This window comes from Podarcis bocagei (genome assembly GCF_964188305.1).
Source record: "Podarcis bocagei genome assembly, chromosome: 9".
Lineage (NCBI taxonomy): Eukaryota > Metazoa > Chordata > Lepidosauria > Squamata > Lacertidae > Podarcis > Podarcis bocagei.
Genome location: NC_138134.1, coordinates 37,491,228 through 37,506,192, shown reverse-complemented (window position 1 = coordinate 37,506,192; position 14,965 = coordinate 37,491,228). Strand labels below are relative to the sequence as shown.

General features: G+C 42.0%; 1 long non-coding RNA gene across 1 annotated transcript in view; it reads left to right on the top strand.

Moving 5' to 3' along the window:
- Positions 1 to 14,965, top strand: part of LOC308595184 — a 198,338-nt gene that overhangs the window by 45,984 nt on the left and 137,389 nt on the right. Inside the window, exons 2-3 of the long non-coding RNA XR_014011881.1 lie at positions 8,644 to 8,837; positions 8,986 to 9,096. This is a non-coding gene — a long non-coding RNA (uncharacterized lncRNA). The remainder of the gene's footprint in view (positions 1 to 8,643; positions 8,838 to 8,985; positions 9,097 to 14,965) is intronic.

Sequence of the window (14,965 nt, the reverse complement as noted above, 5' to 3'; positions counted from 1 at the left end):
AATGTGGAGGGAAGGGACGAACAATGGAGTTATCCATGCATGTTCCTGGCAGTGGGTGCCTCCTCCTCCTCCTCCTCCTCCTCCTCCTCCTTCTCCTTCTCCTTCTCCTCCTCCTCCTCCTCCTTCTTCTTCTCCTCCTCCTCCTCCTCCTCCTCCAATTTATGAGGTCCCTAAGGAGGGGAGAGATGCACTTGGGCAGAGAGAAGGAGGGAGCTACATGTGTGTGGTTGTGTATAGGCGAAGTGTGTGAGTGAGAGAGACAAGGAGATGCATGTGTGTCTGCGATCTGTATGTGTACAATGTGTGCATTTGTGTGCTGTGCGCATGCAAGAGAGAATGTGGTTGGCTTCTGTGTAAATTTTCCCTGGTACCAAGGTGTGTTCTACCTTCTCTTGTTAGTAGACAGCAACAGCATTGCATGTGTTCTGTTACTGTTTATTTATATGCCCCCTTAAGCTCGGTGTGTAGAAAATCAATAGTGTGTGATTCCCAGAAACAGGGCCAGCAGGACATAGTGCTCACCCCATGCTAACCATGAGGTGGGTGGGGGCAAGCAGCAGTGCTCCAATTCACTCTAAATTTGTGCTAGGCCATGCCCTCTATAACAGACACTGGTAATTTTGTGACTGGTCCCCTTTGCATTAGTTGTAATTTTTAATTCTTTACAACTCAAAATAATAAAACGTCATCTTATAAGCTGTTAAACATTTTGATTTTTATTATGTATTTGTTATTTTTACCATTTTTTAAAAAAGTAAAAGCTCCTCACAAATTCAACAGAGGGAAGTGGGCGCAGGAAGAGGAGAGGGATGGAAGAGGTGTTTTACAATTTATCAAAGTATGAGTGCCAGCACCTTGTTGTTGTTTTTTTGGTGATGTATAAATGTATGGTTTATGCATCATTTCAGATAGGGAAGATGTGCTTTAGAAACCTCTGTAGGAAATCCTGTGGATAGTAGCATGCTGTAAATTCTATCAGGGCAAGCAGAAAGAACATACTTTGGCCTTTATCTATGAAATAATGTTGAAAGCGCTGCTTTCTTTCATTGATAAGGATGCTGCTAGGACACAACAAAGTCAAGGGTGTTTTTTTTAATGGTTATGTAATTCAATATCTGCTTCCGATTTGGAGGAGAAAGGATAACAGAAAATCAGTGAAGCTTGCTGGTAGTTAAAGTTTTATCTACTGAAATTTTATCTAAATGAAAATGGTGAAGGGTGGCATAGCAACCTCTACAGCTTTCCTTGGTTAAGAGACTTGCCTTCTGAATCCATAGCTGTTTTATTAATCCCCAGTCATTTTTGTTACAAGTGAAAAATCCTTGTCAAGTGACCAGACATTAGTGGAGTGCTGATTGTGTTCAGTGAATAGATGGATATGGTTGTGGGAGGCTTCTCTGGTAAGCCACTCTGTCTAGTTCATCTCACAAAACCATTGTGAAGGAAAATTGCCACCCTGAGCGCCTAGAAATGTCTGTCACCTTGAGCATAGCAGTATGCTGCCACCTCAATTTCTCTGTCTGTTTAATGGGGATAATTAAAGAGGGCAGAAGAGGATAGCATTCTTTGTATAGCCAATCATTTTGTTGTTGTCATCCCACAGAACATGGCTGCCAGTAGGTCTTCCAGAAGCAGCTCTCGGAGAGCTGACCATGATGAATGCCAGAAAGCAGGAAATGTAGGATTTTGCAAAACTAGGTAGAGGGAAAGGATGGCAGTGGCAAAATTGGCTTGAATATCAGGGGCCACACAAGAGACTCACAAGGCTTTGTTCTGGTTTTATTGTAATATTGTTATTTTAATTCACTCTTGAGTAGCTTCACCCACAAGCTGCTGAAGGGTGGGCTAAGAATCGACCGATAAATAAATAAAGATGGCAGATGGTCTCCTGATAGCTAAAACTCTTTCCCCCCTCTCTCTAAAAATTAGATGCCCGTTATACTTTGGATAAAGTGACACCCTTCCGGCAGAACAGTAGGGCACAGAGAAGGCAAAAGTACACTTTGCAGTTTTGAAAAGCCATAGAGCTGAGAGTTTCTAATTGAAGCTGAGCTGCAGCTGTGGGGGCAGATGGGGAGCCATGCTAGTTTCTCTCTGGGGATCTGATACAGCATTGGTGAATTTACTGGCGGTGTGCATTTGCTTCTCCTCTGCTTGCATATCTGCAAATAAAGCAAATATTACAGAAGCACCATACAGTGTGTAGCAGTGCACCTGATCATTTTTACGAACCAGGGAGGTTTGGTCGGCGCCTTCATTATATACACCTTTAGGTGCCAGGGGAAAATGTTCCCTTTTAAATGTATTTGTGGGAAGGGGTGGAGAAGTTATTGGGGTTTTTTCTTTTTGTTGTTTTTAATCTTGTATTTTTATGTTGTGAACCGCCCTCAGATCGACTGATGAAGGGCAGTATACAAATTTAATAAATAAAACTAAATAAATAAAATAAAAATCCAGTAGGAAGATTGTACTAGATGGTAAGGCCGCTGGCTGCCTTACTAAATAAAGATAGATTATGGTAGGGAAAGAAAAATTGGCCATTTCCTATTTCTGCCAAGAGAGCTGCAGTTGAGCTGCAGCTCCCATCAGCACTGATCATTGATTATGCTGGTTGCAGCTGATGAAGTAGAGTTGGAGTACAACATTTTGAGGTTCACAGCTTAGCTGCTCATCCTGTTTTAATATCTCATGAGCAGTGATTTCAGACTGTGTTAACATTTGGGTAAAGCTTTTACATCTAATTCGTGGGTAGAAGTTACACTGCTTTCATCTGCTCTCCTGTCATAAACCTGCGACTCAACATGGATATGTTCCAGTTCCTTGCCTATGACATGATTCATGTATTGCCTGAACTTTACGGCAGATTTGTCCCATTTGCAGTTTTGGATCTCTCTGCTTTAAAAAAACATTATTTTTTTAAATTAAGGGACCTCTGTATGTTTATGTAGTGAAGATATTGTACTTTCCCTAGGGTTGCCATATTTCAAAAAGTAAAAACCAGGACATCCCAAAAGTTGTTTGGGTTTTTAAAGGAAATCCCCGAAATTGTTGAGCTTCAAAAACACCAAAAAACCCATGATTTTTTGATTGATTTGCCTAAGATCCAGGACAAGGGCCATATTCTGGAAATTCACCCCAGCCGTCAGTTCTACCTTTGAAATCCTGGTAATATCCGGGAAAATCCAGACATATGGCAGCCTTAACTTTCCCTTAAAAAGAAGTGTGATTAAGGTTTATGATGTTTTTGTTAAAAAAGGAAAGGGACAAAAGGAGTCAGTTAAGGTCGTCCTGCTGAGATCTGAGAAGATGTCATTGAATTCCTGGCATATTGGTGAGCAGCAGATAAAGCGTGTGAAATATCTCCTAAGCATCTGGTTGTTTTATTTGGGGCCTTATACAGCTGGCATTCTTGTTTGCAAACAGCAAAATCTACAGATTTAGAAGTATGCTGAGCTTTGGAGACAATGGCTGTATATACACCTTGCATTAAAAGCACATGACTCCCTACACAACCACCACCACCTCCTCCTCCTAGGAATTATACCTCTGTGAAGGGTAAACCAAAGTTCTCAGGATTCTTTGGAAGGGAGGCGGGAGTCTTGTGCTTTAAATGTGCTTTCAGTGTGTGGTGTGTTAAGAGCCAACATTGTTGCAAACTGGTTCTGTCTGGCTTGAAATTTCCAACAGTTCACCCACCAATGGCATATGGGGCTGAGCTATGGGAGTCCTTGTCATTTCTGAAGTTAATACTCGGTGTCCTCCAGGTATGCTTGCTGTGCTTTTAAGATCAGAAATGGGAGAACTCCCAGTGTCTATGGCGTCTTCACGTACTGCTTGGGTTACAGTCTGTGGATGATGGGAGATTTTCCTGGGGGAGACAGCAACCAATCTAATGGAGTAAAGTGAGTTTTCTGAGGTTCATTTTACAGGGTTAATTTAACCACTGCCAAGTCCGAAATTGAGAACAAGCTTCACGATTTGGAAGCCCAAAACAATTTGGCAGCATTAGCTGACTCCAAGTTCTCTGTGGTTTCATACCGTAAAATCGCAGTACGCTTGCAGAGAGTACCTGTCAGATTTGAGTGCTCATTCTCAGAGAAGAGCTTTTTCTGCTTTATGATATCAGACAGTTCACACAGCCGTCTTGAAAGGGCAGAGAAAGGCAATACTGTATGAATCAAGACACTGCATTTGTGGAAATGGAGATGTACAAAATCTATTTTTCTATATTTCCAAATAAAACAAAATATCTTGCATCTGTTTGTTCATTTGAGCTCTATCTCGCCTTTCAATCCAGAATTGGCTCCAAGGTGGCTTACAAAAAATAATACAATACAAATGCATATATTGTTTTAAGGCACCCTTTTGTTGGTTAGAAATGATCATTATTCAATGCAAAGTAGTTTCTCTTAGCTCTTGGTGTTGCTTTTGGATGCTCAGGTGAAATCATTGACTAATAATGCTTCTTGCCAGTTTCAGGTTGTGGAAAAGCTACAATGATAAGGTTCTTAGCTTTATTCTGGTACATCTAGTTTTGAATGGGCAGTGTGTGTTTTTCTATGGGGGACCATTCATTCATACAATCCCCTCAGTGTTATGTTCCCATATTAGTTCTAGTATGTGATCTATCATTGGTGTAGCCTGGCTCTAGAATCATAGAACTGTAGTGCTGGAAGGAATGTAGGACTCTAAGGAGGAGTAAGGGCCATGTGCAATATTATAGCGCAGTACAGTGTGAAATAGTACAGCACTCTGGTAGTTGAGCACACGACAGGCTCTGTACTCACCTGGATGCAATCTTCACTCACTACAAGCAACCAGATGAGTAGCTAATGGCACGTCCACTCTGAAAAGTTGTGGAGAGTTGCTTCCGATGATCTTCACTCATGTTGCAGCAAGCCTAGCACTTATGATGCTTAACATTTTCAACAGTGAGAGTCAGCCATAACCAAGTGCAGGCTCTGAGTCATTAATATAATTGTCATGTTTCAAAATGTAATTCTGCTTTGGGCTCTGGAATCAATCTTCCCTTTATGCAACAGGGAGTAGTGAGGTTGGAAATGTGCTTTTATAGAGCTGAGAATCTTTCTATGAGCCCATGTCTTGAGTGCTTGTTTTAACGAGCAACACAATGAAAATTGGGAAGATGAAAAATGTACTTCAGTGGAGCAATTGCCCACTGTTGCATGTTCAACAAATAATTCTGCTATGATAGTACCTGTGAGGATTACATGGAACTATAAACATGTGGATTAGAAACTGATTAATAGCTGATTCAGTTCAAGTTTATGCTCTTGAAAGATATGTGCAAATATTTAACAAGAAAAGAGAATGAAAAGTTCCTTATCTGTATAATAATCAGCAGGAGAATAGCAGCACAACTTATCCTTCTGCAGCAGAAGGCTTTGAAAACAATGCGACCGCTTGAATCACTCTCTCCATCTATGTACTTTAGAGGTCACTGCTACACTTCAGGTGTTTCAAAGGTGTTGAATTTAAAATGAAAAATGAGGTCTGCTGATATTAAGTGCTGGAGCTAATGATGTGAGGCTAATGAATTGTGACCTGTGTTATTACAGTGAAATATTTACAACCATTGGAAATCTCAATTAGATTACTGGCTTTCTGCTTGATGGATTACAGGGGGGAAATGGTGCCTTGGGAGGACTATAAGAAATCTTAAAAACTTGTTGGAAAGCTGCCCAAGAGACTCTGAGAAGTAGTTGTAAGAAAAGTATGCAGTGCCTGCCCTTTGGGTATGGTTCTTCAGGGAGCCTAGATGGGCCTGCTGTTCTGCTCAGGTCAAGATTTCGGAGCAGCAGCAGATTTGCAAGGTACAATTTCCACCATTTAAATGGAAAAGCAGACAGAACTAAAGGCGGGAGTGTCGTGTGTGTTTAAGCATGCAGTAGCAGCTACCCCTGTGGTGAATGCAAACTTTTCTTGCTGTGCATCTTGACTGAGTAGATAGGGACCTGCAAAGGGTTTTTTTCCATTTGAATTTTCTGCAATTCAACTCCAAAAATGTTCTTTATGCCCTGATGCCACAAAAACCTATAGGGTGGAAAACACAAAATGCTTTGATACGCTTAGACAAATCTTCTGCCAGGACTCAGTCCAACCCTGTGAAAGCCACAGGCAATAAATGAGCCTTCCATCCACTTCATGCCTCTTTCTACTTGTGAGTTGTGGGTTGTTGTTGTGTGGCTATGCATGAAATGTGCATACTGCCCCTGCAGCCCAGGAGTTAAGCATCAACTGTGGCTGACACCCAGGAGGTCTCCCACTGCTGACCTCCAGAGCCCCCGGTTCCAATCTTCATCCTTCTTTCAGTTTATCTGCTTCATTTATGAATCACTTCCCATGAAACATCCCAAAGCAAATTACAATAAAAAGTCAGCAATGAAAATACATGTAAAAACAATTTCAAATCCAATGCAGATATAGCCTGGGAGGAAAATGGCCACTTAGGCTCCATTGTGGTTGCCTGTTCACCTTTTCTAGTGATCTAGCTGACCATTTAGAAATTTGATTGGAGGCTAATTCAACCTCCTTAATGACTTTGCAGTTATGTATCAAATGAGCTTGGCAGTTCTTTACACTTAGGCTTCGTTTAAAAACGGTTAACTTGAGGATAGATGTTTAGAAACAAAGCAACAGTAGCGGTCTCTTCAGGGTTCATTGCAGGGGGAGCAGAATCACAGACCCCTCTAGGTGGCACTGTTGAAATACATCAGAATATAAGGGGCTCATCTTAGTATTATGGGTAGGGAGCGAGAGGAGAAGCAGTCCTTGTCCAGAGAAAGTGGTCATTCAATTAATTCAGCTCCCCTCCGTTAAGCACAGAAACGGTCAACTACCACTCCTCTGCCAAATTGCTCCAACCTCTGTTACAATCCCCATCCCAAAGTTCTAAATTACTTGCGGTTCAATGATGCATCACACATTCCCAAACTATGTGCCTCTTCACCTAAGGAAATCCATTATACTCCATATACAGCAGAGTTGAGAGATATAATTGGTCTCTGGTGCTTCAGGAATACTTGAGCTGTGCTTTTAACCCCATATTTTCCTTCAGAACATATCCAAGCATTCTGGTACTACAAAAGAAGATAAGGGTTTGCCACATAACCCTCATTCTACACTTATCAGAAACTGATCTTTTAGTGTGGCACCTAAACTTTGGAATTCCTTGGCTATTGACATCAGGCTGGTGTCTTCACTGTACTTTTTTTGGCACCTGCTTAAAACATTAGGCAAACCTATCCCGATACAGTGGTACCTCGGGTTACAAACTTAATTCATTCCGGAGGTCCGTTCTTAACCTGAAACTGTTCTTAACCTGAGGTACCACTTTAATTAATGGGGCCTCCCGCTGCCACCGCATGATTTCTGTTCTCATCCTGAAGCAAAGTTCTTAACCCGAGGTACTATTTCTGGGTTAGCGGAGTCTGTAACCTGAAGCGTCTATAACCTGAGGTACCACTGTACACAGATGTGGTGTTCCATTCCCTTTTAGTGTTAATGTTAATTATTTTTAAATGCTTTTAATTTTTCAAAACTGGTTTTAAAAAATAATTTAAATGTTTCCGCAAACTGCTTTTTGCAGGTTTTCCTGCAATCAAATAATGCTTAAATTTTGTTAAATGAAAACTGGGCTTTGGGTGAAGAATGGATAGCAAAATTATTTTGAAGAATAGATAAAGATGGTTTTGAATTTCAAAAATGGGGAAGAGGCTTTGTTTGACTTAGTGCAAGTATAGCAACTCAGAATTGGCTTCACAGCTTATTTTATTAGAAGAACCTCTTCATTTGTGCCTGAGAAGATAGAATATTGATGTCAAGAGGCACTGGGCTGTTCAGCGGTGGGGAAACCAATTCCTTTATTTGGATGACCTTTGGCCACTTGCATTTGTAAAATATATTTTCATCATGCCAAAAGTGCATGACAGCAGAAAACTGCAGGTAGCTTGGATTCTCTCCTCCCCCTTTACTTGAGGTCTGTGTTTCTTTCATACTCTGACCTTGAGTGGAATGTATAGAGAATACTGCAGATTGCCCTTTTAAATTTGGGGTACACAACATGAGATGTTGCAAAGGTAAGACAGAGTAATCAACAGTCAAACAAGCCTTTTTGATGGTGTCTGTTTTTATGACCTTGTGATTGTAAAAAAAGCAAGCAAGCTAGATGAATATATTGACTGCTAACAAGCTCCAGAGAGGAACCTGTGTGCTATATTTGCAGTTTAAGAGGGAGTGAAAGTATGCACACAGACAGTTCATTTTTCCAAGGGATCTGGGTAAAAGTTGAATATTGTAGAAGTCATCTGCACTTTGAGCAGTGCCATAGCTGGGGAGGGGGTGCTACTGGGTTTTTGTTTTTGTTGCCCTGGGGTGAAGCCTCCAGAGGTGCGCCATTGAGGCTCCAATCCTCTCTCTCTCTCTCTCTCTCTCTCTCTCTCTCTCTCTCTCTCTCTCTCTCTCTGTGTGTGTGTGTATGCAAATGCTCATGGTGTGTGTGTGCCAAAGTGGGTCTTTGACCCAGGTGAAATCAAGACTAGTTTTGCCCCTGCTTTGAGCACTGAGTTGAAACAGGAGTGTCACTTTTCCAACTTCCTCCTTCAGTCTTATGTATTTTCCAAGGAAAAGAAAAGTACGGTAACCACTCTCACCACCTTCAAGAGGACAGTGAATGGTGCAGGGTGGGGTGGCAATCGAAGATATTATGGGTGCCAGGAGAAGATATCAAGGCTGCCTTTGCAGTCACAGGCACCATGGTGGTAACCCCCATTTTGGAGTATGCTCCCCGCAGAACAGCTTTAGGGTAAAAATTCTTGGTAACTTTGTTCATATGATTTTTAAAAATTGTAAGCTTCATTGTGCTTCCTTATAATTTTCCCCCTTTCCCTATTTAGAGCCGGATAATTATTTTATTATACATTGTTTTCTAAAGATACTAGTAATTTAAAAGTCCCTTCTTTCCAGGATACAGAAATAACTGGTGCTACAGCAATTAAGAGAGGCTGTTGAAGAGGCAATTAACAGTCTATATGTCACTAATCTCCCAGATGCTGTCAACAGGAAACAATATAATGGGTAAGACCTTCAAACAGGAAATGTTTAATTAAGATTAGAAAAGACCTATGCCCTCCCCCCTCAACTTCCACCACAAGAGCATCTGAAGGATCATCTTGTCCTAAGGAGAAGAAGCAGTAACAACTTGTTCTAAACAGATGTTGTTTTTCCCCATTCTATTTTTTTAATTTTTTTAAATGGATGCTTATTGCTGTAATAATCCTATGTAAACTTCTCTGTGAGGTCCTCCTGGAAAGCAGAATATGGACACTCTAGATAACAGATAAATAGAATAGATAATATAATAGACAGATATACCGAACAGGACTTACTTGTGAGTAAACATTCCAGAAGCATCTTGCTCTCAGGATGGTATTGTTGGATAATATAATGCTATTCCAAGTGCCACGTGGAATCTCCTATTTGAATTCCGCTTTCAGCTCTGGAAAAGCACCGGCTCAGCAGATGTAAAGACCTCTAGCAGTGAAGCAAGCTGGCTGAACAGTGTGTGGCAATCTGTGTGAGCGACTTCACTTCCATAAGCACAACTCAACATGGGTTGATCTGCAGTATCCAGTGCTGTTTTTCTAGAAAAAGAGGTGCCAGAACTCACCATGAACCTTGTTCTCTTATAATGGAAATGGTGCCCACCTGAGGGGTGTTGGAACTGAGTTCTGATGAGATCTGCTGAGAAAAAGGTCCGGCAGTATCCCACAAAACAAGGCTGACTCCCCTCTCTGAACCTCTAGCATGAAAGAAGAAAGAATAACGAAAGCAGCTTTCTGAACAATAGTTTCTCTTCTCGTAGTTTGACCTCCTCTTCTGGAACTTTCAGAGGGTTGTAGCTCAGTGCCAGAGCACATGGCCAGCAGCATTTGCTGCTTTTTTAACCTGAGAGGGCCCGGCCCGGCACATGACCACTTTATTAGAAGAGCTAGGCTCAAGCAATAACTGGTCCAAGATTATCTAGGAAACTTAGTTGTGTGATAAGGGTTGTGCATGTTAAACCACAACACTACTCCACCAGCTCACTATTCTATGACTTACAGTTGACCCTAATAAATGCTAAACTGATGATAAATTTAATGAGGACTTTTCTTTCTTTTTAAAAAAGGGAACTGATGTGGAAATGTGAAGTTAAGATTAGAAAAAAGAGAAAGAAACTGAGAGAAACAAAACTGATAGATTTGCCCGTCCCTATTCGGTGTAGAACACTAGAAATAGAGGAAAGTATATTTAAATGGAAAATTCAGGTTACCAGTAGTGAGGTAGGGGCAATAGTGGAGGGCCAGCTGTTGGTACCAACCCCTATTGTGAGCTTCTCAGAAGATTCTGGCTGGCAGCCCTTGATAGCCGCAGAGGTGCTTAGAAGTCCAACAAGAGCAGCAATATCAGCTCTTCTGATTACAGCCTTGTGAATCCCAGGACTTTTCAAATGACAAAGGCTCTCTGGGGTGTCCTTTTAAAGTAAGAGAGCATCTGTGTGTTGTATTTGAATGCAGTGTTTAAACAGAAGCAGCATGTAGATTCCAGTTATGTTCACCATTTATAACACATCAAGGTTTTAGAAGAGGCACCACAAAGCCGAGATGAATTGTTACTGAGGCTGCAACTAGATGTGGAGTGGGAGACTGGTAATTAGAATCTCCTGTGGATTTTCTGCTTGCCTGTTGTTGTTGTTTTAAAAGGATTAATAGTAGCCAAGAAGGACCGGAATCAGATTGGGAGTGTGGCACTTAGAAGAGTGTGAAGTTTCACCTTTGCTCGCTGTGTATCCTTTCCCCATTCAAAATGGCTTCCCAAAGCTGCTGTTTTCCCCTGCAGGAAGCAGAACCAATTTTAATCAGGAAAATAGGAAGACAAAAAGTTACCTCTGCGCCACTTCAGAAGCATGGTTCAATCGGATTCAGGGTCCACTGCAGTGGTGCCTATTAATCTTTCTTTTTAAAAAGCTGTGGGATAACTTAATCATGCATCTCCCATGTCATGACTAGACTGGCAGTGAAAGGAGAAATATGGGAGAGCATCTTTATATGTTTTGCATGAGATCTGATAGCTGAGAGTACTAGTGGAAATATAGAGTTGAGATAACAGTTGCAGTGGGTCGTTGGGCGGAATGTCTCAGAAGGATACCATCAGTTAACAGAAGGTTCATTTATATAACAAAGGGAAGAAAAGTTGGAAAGAACAGCAAAGGTTGCAGGATTTTGATAATGATAAATCTAAATGTGTTTTCTGATCTTCTCCTGGCCTCTGCACTTTTTGGTACTGACCTAGAAGGCAGCATTCTGCGTGGGTTAAAAGGTTATTTGTGTGAATAAGGAAGAAGGGTTTGTAGCTAAGAAGAGGAAATCCCAGCTGATAAGAGGATTCAAATTTTCAGGGGAATATAACATGTTTTTCAGGTGAAAGTTCAACAGATAAATGAAACATAATTGAGTCTGACTCCGTTTGTGAGGATTGTTTAGAAAATAGGCTATTAGACATTGTGAAATGCTTTTAATGGCAGCTATTTTACAGAGCAGCCCCAAGTGCAGCAACCTGGCATAAATTACACCAGACCCAGAGTCTGTCCATGAAGGCCTGGGATCGGGCAGCTGCCCAGTGGAATGGAAATGAGCCAATGAAGCACTGAAAGCCAACTTAGCATCACCATAGGAATTGTGCCCACCTGTGAACATGCAGGGGAGAGTCCCCCACTGCCCTTCTTAGGTGTGTGTGGACTGCAAGTGTACACAGAGACAGCACATGGGAAGTGGCTCAAAAATGGCAGCCCAGGAATGCAAGCAAACAGAACGGAGCACACACAGCATCCCTAGGAACTCTCAGTATATCAGCTGATACACACATGTACCTGAGTCTAAACACCCCACAACAAGCCCTCAAGGGTGAGTTATCACCTGTGCCTTTCTGCATTTCCTTTCCTTTTGACCTCACTGTTACAATCCTCCAGCATCATGTATATATGTGTATGCAATTAGGGATGGGGAAGAAAAATTCATTTCACATTTAAAGGTGAACCTAACCACTTCACACTTTCTGAATCAATATGTAAACTGAAACACAGCAATATTTTGAAAGTCACACTTACTTGAATTTTGCACTGCTGTTCTCCAGCCAAGTAATGTGTACAAAAAAGCATAAACTGTGCATAAAACTGTACATTATTGAAAATAACATGCAAAAATGTATATTGGGATGAATTACATAAAAAGGTGTATATTATAAGAAATTCACACTCAAATGCTGATGAATTTTCATGAGGACTTTTTTTTTTAAAAGGCAAAGTAATGTAGAGAATGGAATTTAATATTGGAAAAATGAGAAACTGAGATTTGCTCATCCCTGCCTGCAATGCAGGATAACACTCCATGCATCTGAAGAAGTGGATTGTAGTAAGTTTTAAAGTGTGAATGTATTTCCACAAAAAAGGAACGAAAGAAAGCCTGTATAATTTGGTGTTACATGATTTCACACTGTTTCAGAAATGGGCTCTTTCAGACCCAGCCTTCTAGGCATGGGGTCATTTTAGAATGTTAGAAATTAACACACACACACACACACACACACACACAGAGAGAGAGAGAGAGAGAGAGAGAGAGAGAGAGAGAGAGAGAGAGATGCATGTTGCATTTTACTCACCCTGTACAATTCATTGCTAGTCTCCATCATAGTTACTTAGCAGAATTTTCATAGGTCCCTGGGGTGTGTTTTCAAAGATGATTGTTTCTGTCAAATTGTTCCTATCTCTTACATACAAAACTTTTCTGATCCTTACTCTCTTGTCCATGTCTCATATGTCATCTGTATTTCTGCCATGACTGGCCTGGATGCCTGGAATACAGCCTTTAACAGATACCTCTCCTGGATATTTTGACTGGATGCTTCAACTTCTGGCTTTCCTCTGTTCCTGTCCCAGTCCTATGACTTCCTCAGCTGTTTCTGGTCCCAGTCTGTCCTAACCTTATCTGTCTTTTTGCCCTGAAATTATAGGGTGCTGCCTTGGATACTGATCTCTGGCTTGGTTATCTTAATTCTGCAATTGTTTAGGTCCATAATACCTGGCTACCCTGTTTAAGCTGATCTAGATAATTTAGGGCACCTCCGGACTGTCAGTATTATCTGGGCATGATCCAAGAACACACTTGGACATTTCGCTTTGAGCAATTAAAAGAGCTCTGTCAGCAAAGCACAACGATCCCCATTATAAAAATGAACTGTTTGCAATTAGGACAATGACAGGGACATGAATTCAGAAGTGTGGAACCAGCGAATGATTAAAGGGAAGACGTATAAACACTCTGCTAGCAAATGGGGATGGATGCTTATTGTTGTATAACTGTCCTGCAAACAAATCAGAAAAAAATGCTCAACAGAGGGTAGATATAATCTAACCTCCATAGCCTCCGATTCTTCACAGATGAAATTAGGGGCACCCATTGCAACAGCTGCTGGGGAGCAGGAGTCAGCTTTCTCCCACAAGCCCTGCTTGTGGGGTTTCTGCAGATGTGCTTTCTGGTCAGATCTAACAGGGTTGTTATGTTCTTCCCACTCTAAAAGTTATTCTCTCCCTGCTAGGTTACAGTGTAATCCTAACCATATCAACTCAGAAGTAAGTACCTGTGAATTCAATAGGGCATATTCCCAGGTTAAGTGGGGCTACGACTGGAGCCTTAGTTTTTCTGAGTTCCTTGTCTTGCTCTGGCCATTCATAGATGTTACCCTGTCCATCCCCCCATGCTTCTTACCACTTCATGGGGAGTTTTTAAAAGTTTCCATAGGAAGGTGCCTTAGTCACACCCTTAGCTAGCCCAGTATTGTCTCTAGTCTGGCATTTTGTTATTCTTTAAGTTGCGACATGCTCCTCTCAGTTGTTCTGACTGGCAGAACAGCTCTCCAGGAATTCAGGTGGGGTGTCTTTTCCCAGTCCTACCTGCATATGTTGTCAGGAAATCAAACCTGACACAGGTGCTCTGCTACTGAGCAGCTACAACTGTGGCCATTCCCCTAAAAAATGAAGCAAGCTTCTGGTCCTCATGGTTCCGGTTGAATGTAAACAGGACTGTAGAAAGCTGCCTTACACTCAGCCTGACCTTTGGTCCATTGTAACTAGTACCATTTGCAGTACTGCCAGCGGGTTACCAGCAGGGGAGCCTGAGAACTTTGTACACCCCTGAGCTTCTTAGAGGATGAGCGGGATACAAAGGTATAAAATGTGGGTGGCTAATAAAAAGCAACACCACTCCCACATCACCCTGTACAACTGGCCAAAGAGGATACCCTGGAGGGATGGGCTTTCTCAGATGGGCTTTCTGGGTGAGTGCTGCTGTGCCACACCTGCCCCAGCACAGCTTTTCCAAGGAGGCCAGTCAGCTGCAGGAGAGACCAGGGTGCCTGCAGCCTTCATTGCACCGCAAAGGTGTAGAACCCCTTGCCTCGAAGGCCCCCATTTCCCCTTCTCCTCACCGACAGCCACGGCTGTTCCCATCAGCAGCTTCAGCACCTCAATCACCTGCCTCAGTACTGTCTCGCTCCCGGCCATGGCAGCAGCTTTGCGCTGTGCTTCAGGCCCTCATCTTAGTAAGGCCAGGTAATGTTGCCTGTTGTTTTAGCTCCTAACAAATATCATGACAAGGGTATGGAATGTCATCAACATCTGCAGTGTGGAACCTGGGAAGAGAGTACTGTGTGACCATGGATGGCAGCCATTTCTAGCCTAGCATGATTGCCTAGGGTTCCATCCTTTGTCATGGTGACTGATTATTCTACTGTATCCCACAACCCCCCCCCCAAAAAAAAACAGTAGCAATGTACCACTAAGGAGGCAGGAACACTTTTAGTATTACTGGCCAGTGAAACAGTAGTTTCAGCAGTGGCATAGCTGAAGACC